Here is a 13890-nt window from a genome sequence, read left to right as displayed (position 1 = left end):
GAGATTTTTTTAATGCCTCTACACAATTGCATAACAAGTAATGTAGGTTTAAATTAAGAATAGAATAATACTGGCCTCATAATAGGGGGAAACTTCCTGGCAGAGGCATCTGCTGCAAACAGATCTGTGCTACAAATCTTGTGGTACTGCAAATCCCATGCCATGATCCACTGAAAGCAGAGCACAGACTCGAGCAGCTCTGCTCCAGTAGCAGATGGTGCCTGTTGGTTCTCCACATCTTCCCAACTGCCCCATCCAGCAGGTGGCCTGCTGCCTGTGTCTTCCCTTTTCCACCTGGAGACCTTGGGGAAAAGGATGTTTTCCTATTTCCTACGATGCTTCCTGCCCACAGGCAGTGGTGCTTTACCCACGTCCCCACGAGCCACTGCCACTTGGCTGCGTTTTGTCCCTTCGCCTGCAATCACTATAATTAATTCCTAAAACACAGCAATTATTTAAGAAGCATGGCAGAACCGACGCAAACTGCCACATCACACAGCAGGCTCTCAGAGCCCGGGTGTGCAAGGGGACCCTGGATCCAGGCAGCACACAAACAGCAGTGACAGCCCCAAACCAGTGCAAACACAAAGCCTCCTTAATTACTGCTCCCGCTGCAGCCTGCTAATTTGTGGATACCAATGTCTTCCAGCAGAGCCCCTGTGATCTGCTTGGTAATTGGGATGCTTGCAACAAACTGGGAGGAAGAAACCAAAAGGAGTGTTTTCTGTTTTGTTTTTTTTTCTTACTTCTCCTACATTCTCCAGTAATCTTTAATCACAGTGTCTGTAAAGGTTGAGTGTATTCCTCGTTAGCCTCCAGACCATCATCTTCAGGAGACTGTGAAGTCCTTGAGATCTAAGGGAAGGGGGAGGTATTGCACGAAGTGGGTGGAAGAAGCATGAACAACCCAACCACCGTTGGATCTTCCTGCAGGAAACTGCAGGACAGTTTTGTGGGTCATTCATATGGACTAACCTGGAGGGACACGTAAGCCCTAGAGGACATCTGGGGCAGGCAGCTCCTGGGGAAGCCAGAAGGTGTCTTGGCATTGGGGTGGTTCAAAAAGTTCATGAGAAAAATAGCTTCTGTGGGGAGAAATAGCCTTTCCCAGAAGGCTTGGTGCAAAATACTGCTTCTCCTTCTGCATTTTGAAAATTAGCATCAACATCAGCGTTGCTGAGAGAAAGAGTAGCTGGTAAAAAGAAGCGTGCGTCAGTAAGTGAGATGTTTCAAAACGCATTTGAGGATGCGTTAACAAAGATGGATTAATCATTTGGCAGAAAAAAAAAAAAAAGAAAAAAAGAAAAAAAAAAGAAAACAAAAATGGTCTTCCTTTTGAACGTGTTTTCATGGAAGCAGTTCCCTCTTTAATGCAATCTCTGATCAGAGGAGTTTACAGCAATTCCTTGAAACTGTCACTTGCTGAACCCTTCCTGGTGCTGTCACAAGCACAGTTTGTCTTCTTCCTTTGAAGAAAGCAATGTTTGAAGGGAAGAGAAGGACACAGCACTGCAGCACAGGAGACTGTAGGGGCAGGTTGTGAGAGCAATGGTACAGATGACCCCAACCCAAGATGATGGGATGCAGAACACGATGCTCAAGATCCCTTCTACCCAATTTTTTCCCCATGGTCTAAATGCTCAAGTATCCATCCTCCATTCCAGGAGCCCATCAGTGTGCTGATGATCTGACAGAGCAGAACTAGTGATTCCCCTCTCACAGCAGGCTGCTTGCAAAAGCAGTATGGTACTATGGTAAGGCTGTTTGGTGATGTCGTAGGGTAGGATTGTTCAGTAGGGTTGTAGAGTTGTGCAGTAGGGTTGTGCAGTGGGGTTGTATGGTAGAGTTGTACCGTAGAGTTGTACCGTAGGGTTGTACAGTAGGGTTGTACAGTAGGGTTGTACAGTAGGGTTGTGATAAATACACAACAGTTCTTCTTTTAACACTGTATTGACACTGGTGAGGCCGTATCTTGACTACTGCATTCATTTTGGCCCCTGACTACAAGGCCCTGAAGTGTGCCCAGAGAAGGGCAACGAAACCAGTGAGGGGTCTGGAGCACAAGTCTTACAGGGAGCAGCTGAGAGAACTGGGATTGCTCCATCTGGAGAAGAGGAGGCTCAGGGAAGACCTTATTTCTCTCTACAAATCCCTGAAAGGAGGTTGTGGTGAGGTGGGGGACAGCCTCTTCTCCTGTGTAACTATCAATAGGAAGAGAGGGAATGGCCTCAAATTGTGCCAGGGGATGTTCATATTGGGTATTAAGAAAAAGAACTCTGGAAGAGATGTCAGGCAGTGGAATGGGCTGCCCATGGAGGAGGTGGAGTCACCATCCCTGGAGATGTTCAAGAAACCTTTAGATGCAGTACTAAAGAGCACGATTTCGTGGGCAACATTGGTGGTTGGCGGGCGGTTGGACTGGGTGACATCTGAGGTCTTTTCCAAGCTTTATGATTCTCTGACTCTTTTTGAGAGTGAAAACCGTATCCCTCATTTATACTGCGCAGTGACTGCAGTGTATTTATAGATCATAATCCCATTGACTGGGAAGCTGCACTGGCTGTTTGTAAAACCAGCAGTAAAAGCACACACATAACCCACGAACATTCGACCTTATTCCCATGGACACGGAACAAAGAGAGACGAGGTGGGGCTGTGCTGTTGGGGTCCGCATGCGCAGAGGAAGACCCTCAGTGTGGGCACCCTGTGCCTGTGCAGGGTTTCTCCACGTGGCAGGGGTTCCTCCAGGGCCTCATCCCTAATTAACATGCACAGGGGCTGATTCTCCACTTTCCTGCTGTGACTTGCAAATCCCATCCATAAGAACTTGCCCAGATTTCCAAATGAAAGCAGAGCCCACTTTTAAGCTTGAAGCCGTGCATTAGTCAGGCTCATTTGCCTACGAGCATAAAAGTCCCTTCCTATTTATCTCCTCATTTGAACTACATAAATAGCCCACAGCAAAAATCCCCATCTTGCCTCTATTCCAACAAATAGCAGCCTTTGAAAAAGAAAAATTAGTGGTGGGTAATTATTTTTGAGGCAGATACGAAAATGATAATTTCTTAAACAATTACTCTGAAATATTAACAATTGTTCTCTAAATTCCAATTTAATTCCTGATATGAATTATAGTTTGTCAGATCTGTGCTTCTGAAACATTTGTTCCTCGAAAAGAATATAAAAAAAGCCAGCATAACCTTTTGCCTCCTCGCTCTCCACGCAGAGCAAAACGCCTGCGCTCTTGTTTTATCAACACAAATAATTAAAACACAAGAGAATGTTTGGGATTTGTACAGTTGTTCCTGGCATCGTATTCATATTTATTTGATCTGTAAGATATCATTTTAATTAAAAGCTCACTCTCTCTTCTTCCCTTCCTCCCCCTGCCCGGAGAATAAATTATTTATAATGCCCTCACTGCTCCGTTCTGCAGACAGGCAGGGGGAGTTGGATGCTGGCAGGGAGATTTTCCCCCTGCATTAAAATAAAACAAAAATCATTTTCTTCTGCGTGAGGCTTATATCTGTTCTAAAACACCTCCCTGTTGGCACCCTCTCCCAGAAACAGGAGAGCACTGGCCAGCATCTGGAGCACAGGCCCTACAATGATCCAACAACCCCATAGAATTGTTAAGGTTGGAAAAGACCTGTCAAATCCCCAAGTCCAACTCCAACTGCCTGCTGCCCGTGTGCCTCAGTGCCACATCCCCACAGCTCTGAATGCCTCCAGACGTGGTGATTCCCCACCTCCCTGTGCAGCTATGCAGTGCCTCACTGCTCTTCCTGAGATTAAATTCTTCCTAATATCCAACCTGACCCTGCCTTGGCACAACTCAAAGCCATCACCTCTTGTCCTATCACTCCTGCTCTCACTGCCTCCAACCTCAGCCATTCTGTGATTTACCCTGTGTTAGGGTTAGTGTCCTTGCAAGCAGGTTATTTAGAGGCAACAGGATCCCCCTGTTTGCACAGGAGAGCAGAAAGTGTCTCCAGCATGTACCACATACCTCAACATGACTGGGAAAAGCAGTCCTGTTCCTAAATGAATTTCTCTCTGAGTTGATGGTTAAAAATGCGACTCCCAGTAGCAACCATGGGTTTTAGTTAAGCTAAACTATTCTCAGTTAGTGCTAGTATTGATCAGAAGCTGCAGGTAAGCATTTGAGCTGGGTTCCCATCCCTTTCTTTATGCAGCAACTCAGTGTCCACGTAATGCCCTGGTTTCCATTCAGCACGTCTACGATTTCCATATATCAGGCAAAAATGCTGCCACAATATAGGTCAGATAATTAAATACTAGTACCTGGAATTATTTATGAGACTTTATAGCTATGCAAATCGAGCATTGAAGCATTTTCATAAGTATTTATGAGTAACCACGAGGAGGTCAACCAAAGCCTCCAACTGGGTTCGGCTTTATCTAAATTAGCCATGCCATGTGTTGGCAAGAGGCACTTCTCTCCAGGTCAGTGGCTGTCCATGCCCCCTGGGAAGGCCTGCTCTTCAGCTTTTTTTTTTTCCACAGGATGAGATAAAGATTAAACATCACCAGTCCAGCGCAAAGGAAGAGGCTGTTAATGTGGCTGCGTGGAAGAAAGCGTTTTCGTGTCTCTGCAACTCAAGGAATAAGGCCAGTTGCAGAGCTGGTGGCAGAGGTGGACCAGGCCTGGGGGCTATGTGGGCTGCAGACATGGATGTCTGTGAGGGTCTTAAGGGTCATGGTGCACCTGGCAGTGGGTTTGGGGAGCTCTCCTCACCCCCAAAGGACAGCAATGGACATGGACAGAGATGGACTATAGAACAAACAGCCCCAGGCTGAGGAGCACTGCATACCCTTAACGCACCGCAGGCATTTGCACCCTCTGCACAGAAGACACATGCTTGCCCAGATTGCACACACGTGCTTATATGCATGCAACATGTGTGTGCAATCCCAAGTTCTCCATCATGTCCCATCCAGACCCACAGCAGCCATCCTCCCCCCCGCCCAGCATCAACAGGTCTGCCCAGACATGGTACTTGGTCTTAGTCCAGCCCCAGACGGGTGTTTCTCCTTGGAGAAGTCCTTCCTGATCCATTCACATTTATTCTCTTTATTTTCTGTGCTGTTTCTCTTTGCCCAGCACATATTTCCCTTTCCCATTGGCCTCAATCTCCAGATATCTCCCAAATTTCACAAGAAAGAAACCGCTTTCAAGTCAGAATAAAACAAACAAGGTCATTGGAAAAGATAAAAAATAATGAGTTTCTTTCCGTAGGACTCCTTGCTCATCTCTCCCCCCTGCCTCCCCCTTTTCATCTGGCTCCAGAAAAAGAAAAATAAATCTTTACTAATCCCTTTGGAGTTCTTCCTCCAGACCCGCCTGTGATGTGAGCTGTAGCCATGTGAAAATGTGGACTCAGACTCCAGGAAAACCAGATTATCACTTGGTTCCCCAGTGCTCCCCTTCCCCCTCTGCCCCAGACCCATTCCTCCAGGCAGGAGCACCACTAACCACAGATATTTTCTCCTATATATATATTTTTTTCCTTCCAAGATACAGGGAGATAGAGAGCAACAAAACTCCCTGAGTTGGCTTTTAAATAATTGATGGAAGAGTAACGAGTAGGGATGCAGGAGGGAGCACTTGGGGAAACAGTTGTGGACAACCTGTGCTGTGCTCAGTCCCTATGGTTTGGTCATACCCTGAGGGTCTCCAGATAACAAATTTCACATATCCATTGCACAGGAAAACTTTTGTACGAGTTGTACTTTCATTTTTTTTTTTCCTTTTTTGGTTCTTTGCTACTTTATAAAAAGGAATATTCTTCTAGATAATGTACCAAAGTGACATTTCAGGCTGAAATGGAATAAAACATTTCATTTGATCTAAAATTAATCGGGGTGGGAGGAGAAGGGTTTATTTTGGTAGGGGAAAAAAAAGATAAAATAAAAATCAAAGGGTCTGTACTTTGCATGGATCCAAACCACTCCTTAGCTGCATTTTTTGGTCAAAGAGCTGGGAAGTTTCTCATTTATCCAACTGTAATTGGAAGCCCTGAACCGATGAGCACTCTCCATTTGCAAAATGCAAAGCATGAATGGTCCTGGTGGGAAGAGGTCGGCCTTGCTCTTGCTTCCCATTTCTTGGCTTGCCTGCTTATGCTAATCTGGAGATGCTGAGCAGGGGGGGCTGCATCAAAGAAGCACCGCAGCATCTTCTTATCCTCTGCACAGAGCTACAGGGGCTCCTCCTTCTCATCACGCTGCCTTTATTTGCTAACTTCAAATTGTGCATTAACCTCAAACCACGTGTCGACGCAAGCAAGGATGTCTGGAACCTACGTGAGCTGTGGTGTCTCCTGCCTAACCCAGTGGTCCTGGCATGCACCCACCCCCTTGGAAGGCACAGGGTGGGATCCGATCTGCTCCATTAGACCCTTAGGACTGGATAGCATCTAGACCCCGTGCCCATGCCTTGGACAAGGCAAATTCCAGCCTTCAGACACCCTTTGAGCCATCAGACCTCTGAAGAGGGAGGTCTGCATTCACAGAGGGCAGGGAGGAGAGCAGGAACATGCCCTGCAGCTGGCACTGCTACTTTCTGCTATCCCACAGCTGGTGGCAGTGGGCACCCAGCCCAGCCTGGTCTGCACGTGCCTAAAGCACATTCTCTTGCATGCTAAAATCTACCTTGAAGCCACTGCAAAGAAATGCTGGGCTTTAATCCCAACCGGACTGCATTTTCTGCGTGTTTGTAAAATAAATGATCTCTCCGTGCTGAGTCAAAGCAGTTATTAATGTTTTCATTTCAGAAGAAAAGCATGGTGCAATTTCAGTACCTGCTAGTTTTGAATAATGAACACATAAAGAAGAAATAATCAACATTTGTTTGTTAGATATAGGTAACGAGAAGGCAGGGCTACTTACGACCTGAGCATGGATGGGAAGCATCAAAAAGCTTCCTCATGAGCTGGAAACCCTCACTGAGCCCCAAACTTCTGCCTGTGGTCCAGGCATGGTGCTTGGTGGGGTGAAGGATCATGGTGCTGATGAGCAGCAAGATGAGTCGCTCCACGCCACGCTCATCACGGTTCATTATAAAGGGACACGAATACCCTGGAAGAATCCTAACCTAATGAAAGTCTTATTTTCCAGAGTAACAGTTCATTACTGGCCTCACTGTGCAGTCAAAACCCCTAAGGTGGAAAAAAAAAAAAAAAAAAAAAGGAAGTGCAGGGCTGCTGGATGTGCAGCAAAATCCTCGTGGGGTTGGACAATTACAATTCTGTTATATCACTGCAGGAGGGAGGATGCTACTTGCTCCAAATCCTAGGGTTTTTTTAGGAGTTTATGGGGTTTTTTTTAGAGTTCTATGGGTGTTTCAGGATGCTGTCCCCATGTTGTGCTGCATGGACCCTCACCTGGGGACAGGCAGCATCTCTTGCCAGAGCAGGCAGCAATGTCCGTATGCAGGTATCTGTGTGTCCTGGCAGAGAAAAGGCACTGGCAGCTTGGGAGCCCAGACTGAACCATGCAGACAACACCGGCAGGCTAAGCTGGGTGAGCTCCAGGGTGCAAGCACCTGAGCATTCTCCTCTTGCAGCTCCTTGAGGGATGCTGTGCTCTGCCCTCAGGAAGCAGGAGGGGCTCCTGGCTGCAAAGGGAATTGCCCAGAGCTGTGTGGGTAGGAAGAGGGGAGCACCAGCCTCCCCCAGAGCACACACAGCCCCAGCCCCCACGCTCCCCAGGACTGCCACCACAAGCTGTGGTCCATAGACAACCTGCCAGCAGCCTGCAGAGACGTGTCTGGTAAAGCAAATCTGTTCATCCTTGCTTCCAGCAGTAAAAGAAGGCAGAATATTGTCAGCCGTGCTTTTTTTTTTTCTCCCCATGTGTTCACAAAGAAATGCAAAACAGAGCAAGAGAGCCAACTGAGAGCCTCTCCTCACCATGAAAGGAGCTGCATCTCCCAGGGTCGTGGTGCTTCTGTCCCAGCCCAGCAGACCAATCCATCTGCCTTTGTTATTTGGGGGTGCAGGAGCCAAAGAGCCAGCAATATTAAGACCATGACTCTTCTTTGGACAATGGGAAATGGCCCCTAACTCAGCCGGGTCTGCAGCACCCAGTGGAACAGGCCCTGGAGAGCAGGAGGTCTGGGTGTTGGATCTGAAGTCAAGGCAGGAGATCTGAAATGCAGCCAGAAAGCAGCAGCTCCTTCGCTCTGCTTTACAAATACGACCCACCTTCCACACACACATCAGCTATTCCTGACAGCTCGGGCTGTTTAAGAACTGAGCAATAAGCCACATGGAATTTTGCAGAATTACAGTTATTTGCACCTCTTCCAGGAGGGAAGAGGGCTTGTCTCTGCTAACAGCACTGTCTGAAAGTCACATACTGGGTCTCAAACTTGCCTACACTCTGTTACCAACAGGAGGAGAACCCTCCAGAAAACAGCTGAACCCATCTGCTATGGACACCCCTTTGGGCCAAGACTTCTGCCAGAAACTTGCTGCTGCACGAACTGCAGAGAGCAGCAAAATGAACACACAAAATGAGCCCTTACACGGCTGGAGAGGGGTGAAGGATTCCTGTCCATATGTTTAAATACATCATTTTTTCCTGACATCCCTCCCAATTATTACTAGCATCTCCTCTCAGCTTCTCTACCCAGAATATCACTGGATGTGTCCACCGCTGCGATGGAGAGCACAGGGGTGGGTTTGGTACAAGCCCATCTCACACTTCCACAGCACTCAGCTGTTTTGCCTCCTTCCCAATGTGGCCAAAGGGCTAAGTCCAATTAAAATACAGTATCCCCCATCTTCTCTCCCCTACTGGCTTCAGAATGCCCAAAGGAATGCCTAATGTAGAGAAATGAAAAGTCAAAGTTCACATCTTCACCTCCATTGTAGGCTTGAAGGGTGAACACAGCTCCTAGAAACCCATCAAACCACTCCTAGAGTTCACATATAGTTCTTGAGAGAGAAAGGAATGCAAAGCCAGTCGCTCTATTTATAATATTTGCAGGTAATGGCATGCTAATACAATTCATTAACACTCAGACACTGCTCATTAGTGTCTTTTCACTTTCCTGTTGCAGGGCCCATATTTCTATTTTACACATAATCTGTTTTATTAAGCAGTTCCTTAATAGAAAGAAAAGTATTATCTTCCATGCAGATTTTGCTTAAATCCCCTTGAATTTAATTAGGCCCCAAAAGATTCAAGGAAGTCTGAGTACATATCTGAACTGCAGAAAACTCAGGTGTGCTCCACCTGCAAAGCGTTCCATCTTTACTCATCACCGCTACGTTCTCCACGTTTTTTCTCCATGTAATGTCAGGCAATATAATTATTGTGCACTTCAATTGCAGCTATTCTGGGAAAACATCTTTCCCTTCCCTTCCCTTCCCTTCCCTTCCCTTCCCTTCCCTTCCCTTCCCTTCCCTTCCCTTCCCTTCCCTTCCCTTCCCTTCCCTTCCCTTCCCTTCCCTTCCCTTCCCTTCCCTTCCCTTCCCTTCCCTTCCCTTCCCTTCCCTTCCCTTCCCTTCCCTTCCCTTCCCTTCCCTTCCCTTCCCTTCCCTTCCCTTCCCTTCCCTTCCCTTCCCTTCCCTTCCCTTCCCTTCCCTTCCCTTCCCTTCCCTTCCCTTCCCTTCCCTTCCCTTCCCTTCCCTTCCCTTCCCTTCCCTTCCCTTCCCTTCCCTTCCCTTCCCTTCCCTTCCCTTCCCTTCCCTTCCCTTCCCTTCCCTTCCCTTCCCTTCCCTTCCCTTCCCTTCCCTTCCCTTCCCTTCCCTGGTGTGAGGCTGAACCAACCCAGGGTGTCCCATGGCCATGGGAGGAGAGCACAGTGTGGGTCCAACCTCACCACCCTTGTGTGATGCTGGCTCTTACCTTCTCCTGCCTTTGTCCAGGTCAGTCCTGAAAGCCAAGACCATCTCCAGCCCAGGACTGGACTACCCAGTGATCTCTGCAGTTCCAAGGGCAAGGACTTGTTGGGGAGGTGATGGCAGGGAAGAAAGACAGAGGGTGTTTTCATCCAGAGGGTGGTGAGGCACTGGCACAGGTTGCCCAAGGAGGCTGTGGATGCCCCATCCCTGCAGGCATTCAAGGCCAGGCTGGATGTGGCTCTGGGCAGCCTGGGCTGCTGGTTGGCGACCTGCACACAGCAGGGGGGTGGAACTGGATGAGCATTGTGGTCCTTTTCAACCCAGGCCATTCTAGGATTCTATGATTCTATGATTCTATGAAACAAGCTGGAGCCTGCTGGTGTTCTCTGCCACGTTGCCTCATTAAATTAGCAGTCAGGAAGTTTAAAATTAATCAAAACGTTGTGGATTTCTCTCTTTAGCAGCAGAGGTGCTCAAGAAGTGTGGACGCGCTCAAGAAACAGATGTGGCACTTAGGGCCACGATTTAGTGGGCATGACGGTGATGGGCTGACAGTTGGACTTGACCTAGAGTTCTTTCCCAACCTTAACAATTCTACGATTCCCCAAATCCTCAGGCTGCTGCAGGGGTGCTGCCCTGTGCAGTGTGGCATGCATACGGGTCTCAAAGTCACACACAGAGCACTCACTGCCCCTGAGCCTTGCCACCACCACTGCCCATCGCACAGCCTCTCTCCTAAGAGCTGAGCACGAACTGCATTCCCCAGCAGCCTCGCATCCTCTCGCTGTTGGATCTTCCCCTCCTGCCTGGGTGGAGGGCTCCAGAGCTGCCATTCCTCCTCATTACCATAAAGCAGTCAGCTGCGGATTGTTCTACATGATGCTGCGACCACAATTTCATCCGTAGCTTTAAACAAATGGGAAAGTGCTCTAAAATGTGGGCTTTTATTGAATTAAATATTAACATAAATACAAGGCTGAATGCAGTGCTGGATTATTAATTTTAATATTTAATCCAACCAGAAAGCTTATGGTTGTGCTAGGGTGGTTTGTTTTCTTTCACCCAATTCATTTCCCCGTCAGCACTGAAATGAAGTTTTCTTAATGAAGGAAAGCGATCAGGAAGGTGTGCTCTCATGTTACAGAATATTAAGGGCTGGTGGCTGAGCGCATACAAATAAAAAGAGAAAGTGATAGCAACAGCAGTACTGGGCTGGTATGGACAAGAATAGAAGGAATGCCATGAATAGCATGCGCTGCTCAGAGGAGGCTCAGAGTTTATAGGGCAGTGTGGTACTTTTCCTTGGGTAAACACCAAGCAGAGCGTGGCAGGCAGGAGGAGAAAGGATATCCTGACGTGCCAACACATCCTTCTGTTTCATTCCTTAAGCTGCTATTTGAATGTTAGCTGTAAAACACTGAACCCACGAATAAAAAAATAAGGAACTCACTTTAATCTGGAGGGGAGGGCTGGATGGATGTCTCAGCCCGATGTGTTGCTGTTACTATTTGGTATAAACTCTGCCATGCCGCAGGGCAATGGGAAGAGGATCTATCTCAGCCAGGTCCTTCGGGTCCCCTGCCCAGCACTGCCGGGTGAAGGGGCAGAAAAGGCAGAAAAAATGCTTCAGCTGCTTGTTGGAGGGCGATCCTTTGAGACATTGCAGGCTTCGGATTATTACCTGTCACCACCAACCCAACAAACACACCGACCTGCCAGCATCAGCTTGCCAGGGAGCTGGAGATGAAAGGGTGCCAACGCAGAGAGACAAAGCCTGCCTCAGAAGCAGTGACACAGTGATTGTTGTTATTGCTTATAATCACACATAATGACAGCACAGGAGAGCACTGTGGCCACTGGGAATCGATTCACAACAAGCCCCTCCAGGCCTGAGAGAAAGAAACAATGACAAATGTCCAGAAACTCTGAGGGAAGTCAAGGATGAGCATCATGAGTTCATGCCTTGTCTGCGTGCTGGACACGTGTTAATAATGGCATCTCTTGGTCCATGGTGGGATCTCACATAGTGGTGGAAAATGACATAGGCAAGGGTGGTCGACACGGGTTCAGGTTTGCATTTTGGTCAGATTTGCCAGGCACACCACTGAGCTGTGTGGTGCTGAGGTGTAAGCTGTACTCACCAGCCCATCCTGAGCCAGCCTCACAGCTCAGCACGCTCCTGTCATGGAAAGGCAGCCAAGGACTGCATGGGGGACAGCTAGGCTCATATAGCTGCCTGAACCTGGAGCGGGTTCAAGTTCAGGAAGCAAAAGGGACCAAGCTCAGGCCAAAATGGATGGATGGACATCCCACAGAGGCGGATGGACAGACACCCCATAAGCTACATGGGCACGGTGTGGGGGTTTGAGGGTTAAGCCCCAGCCATGCTGAGCATCACGTCTCCTTGTTAATGGGGCTCGGAAGGCTGCATGGCCAGCACAGCTCGTGCAGGAGTGGCCTCTGCTCACTGCAGGGTATGTCAGGCTGAGCTGTCAGAACGCACTCTGCAAACGAGCAGCACTATGAGCTCTATGCTCACAGCTATGTGCTCCTCGCAGCCCTTTGCTGAGGATAAGCCAGAGCTGTGGTGGTGTGCAGGTGGAGCAGTGGGTGCTTGGCACTGGGAGTGCCTCCTCTCTGCACCACTCCTCATGGCATCACTCCATGACGGGCTCAGCATTGCCAAAGGCTACCTTCAGCCTACTCTTCCTCTTCCTCATCCTCATCCTCCTCCCACCCCCCTCCCACCCTCACAGCAGGCACGAGAAGTGCTGGTACTCACAATTACAAGCTCTGAGATGTCCTCCACCAACCCACGGCAGCTCAGTAGCTCTCTAGTGATGCACACTTCCATGGGACAAACTTAAGCCACTCCGGAAAGCTGGTACCCGCCACTCCTTTCCCAAGGGTTCTTCTTTAATGCGGGAAAAGCAAGAGCAAGCAGCTGTGTCCAGCTTGACGTGGAGCAGAAGCAGGAGGCTCCTTGTCTCTGTCTGCACTAGGGGAGGTGGGAAGCTCTGTTCCGAGAGTTTCATCCCATGCATGTCTAGGAGAGCCCAGGCTCGGCTCTGTCCTGGCACAGCTGCCATCAGGCTGCAGAGATGCTGACTGCCACGAGAGGACACCATCCTACCTCCGACTTCCTCAGCGCTCAGCCCTCAGTAAAAATATCCATAATAATATTACAGGGATCGAGTGGAACACACACGTCGGAGAGGAGAGCAAGAAAGAAACAATATGTTGATCATCCTGCTCTAACCAGCGAGAGCGCTGCCCTGCCATTTATTTCTGCAGCAAGTATCCCTTTAAATACACAAATCGCAAGGACATTAGGCTGTAACAGGCAGCCCAGGGATTAGTTTGAATAGACTTCATCTGGTGGTTTGTCGTGCGCGTGAGGCTGTGTGTTGGTTGACTTTAAAATGGAATAAACCACATTTAGCAGCTAGGTAGCTATGGAAACATAACCAAAATTGTTCTACCACCTTTCTGCCGCACTGCTTCCCGCAGCCCTGCAAATACTGTCAGGGGAGGGCTGAATATTGTTTCTTATAAATAATAGAATGTAAAGAGCTACAGAAAGAATCATTGAATTAGGATAGCGAAGCGGAGATGGTTCGGGGGAAAAAAAAAACCTGCCCAGTAGATGTAATATTAGTTTCTGATGACTTCGCAATGATAAGAAACTTAATTTTATTCTTTTGTATTTTTGCAGCTTGCAGAAAGGCGTGGGGTGAGGAAATAGATGTATTTTGGTCATGCACTCGTGTGGAGGTTAGTATGTGTGTGTGTATGTAAACACATGCACACAAACGCTGCTGGCTGCATCCACGCGAGCAGAAATACACCCACAGCAGTCGGTGTTTGAAAAGATCTCGCCTGCTGCCCCAGCCCACAGCTGGGCTCTGACCCCCCCCCCCCTTCCAACCCCACTTTCTTTCCCAAGCGAGGGGCTCACAGCTGAAGGGGCCTCCCAGGGCGCTGCTGAAATTGGGCAAGGGAGGCTGGCAACAGG

At 48.4% G+C, this 13890-nt stretch overlaps 1 long non-coding RNA gene across 1 annotated transcript in view; it reads right to left on the bottom strand.

Annotated features, from left to right (window-relative positions):
* LOC128082780 (uncharacterized) overlaps positions 1–13890 on the bottom strand; it is an 85315-nt gene that overhangs the window by 18961 nt on the left and 52464 nt on the right. The window lies entirely within an intron of this gene.

This window comes from Tympanuchus pallidicinctus, unplaced genomic scaffold (assembly GCF_026119805.1).
Source record: "Tympanuchus pallidicinctus isolate F22 unplaced genomic scaffold, pur_lepc_1.0 scaffold22, whole genome shotgun sequence".
NCBI classification, from domain to species: Eukaryota; Metazoa; Chordata; class Aves; order Galliformes; family Phasianidae; genus Tympanuchus; species Tympanuchus pallidicinctus.
Note: the sequence above shows the minus strand (reverse complement) of the source record. Positions and strands in the feature narration are given on the sequence as shown.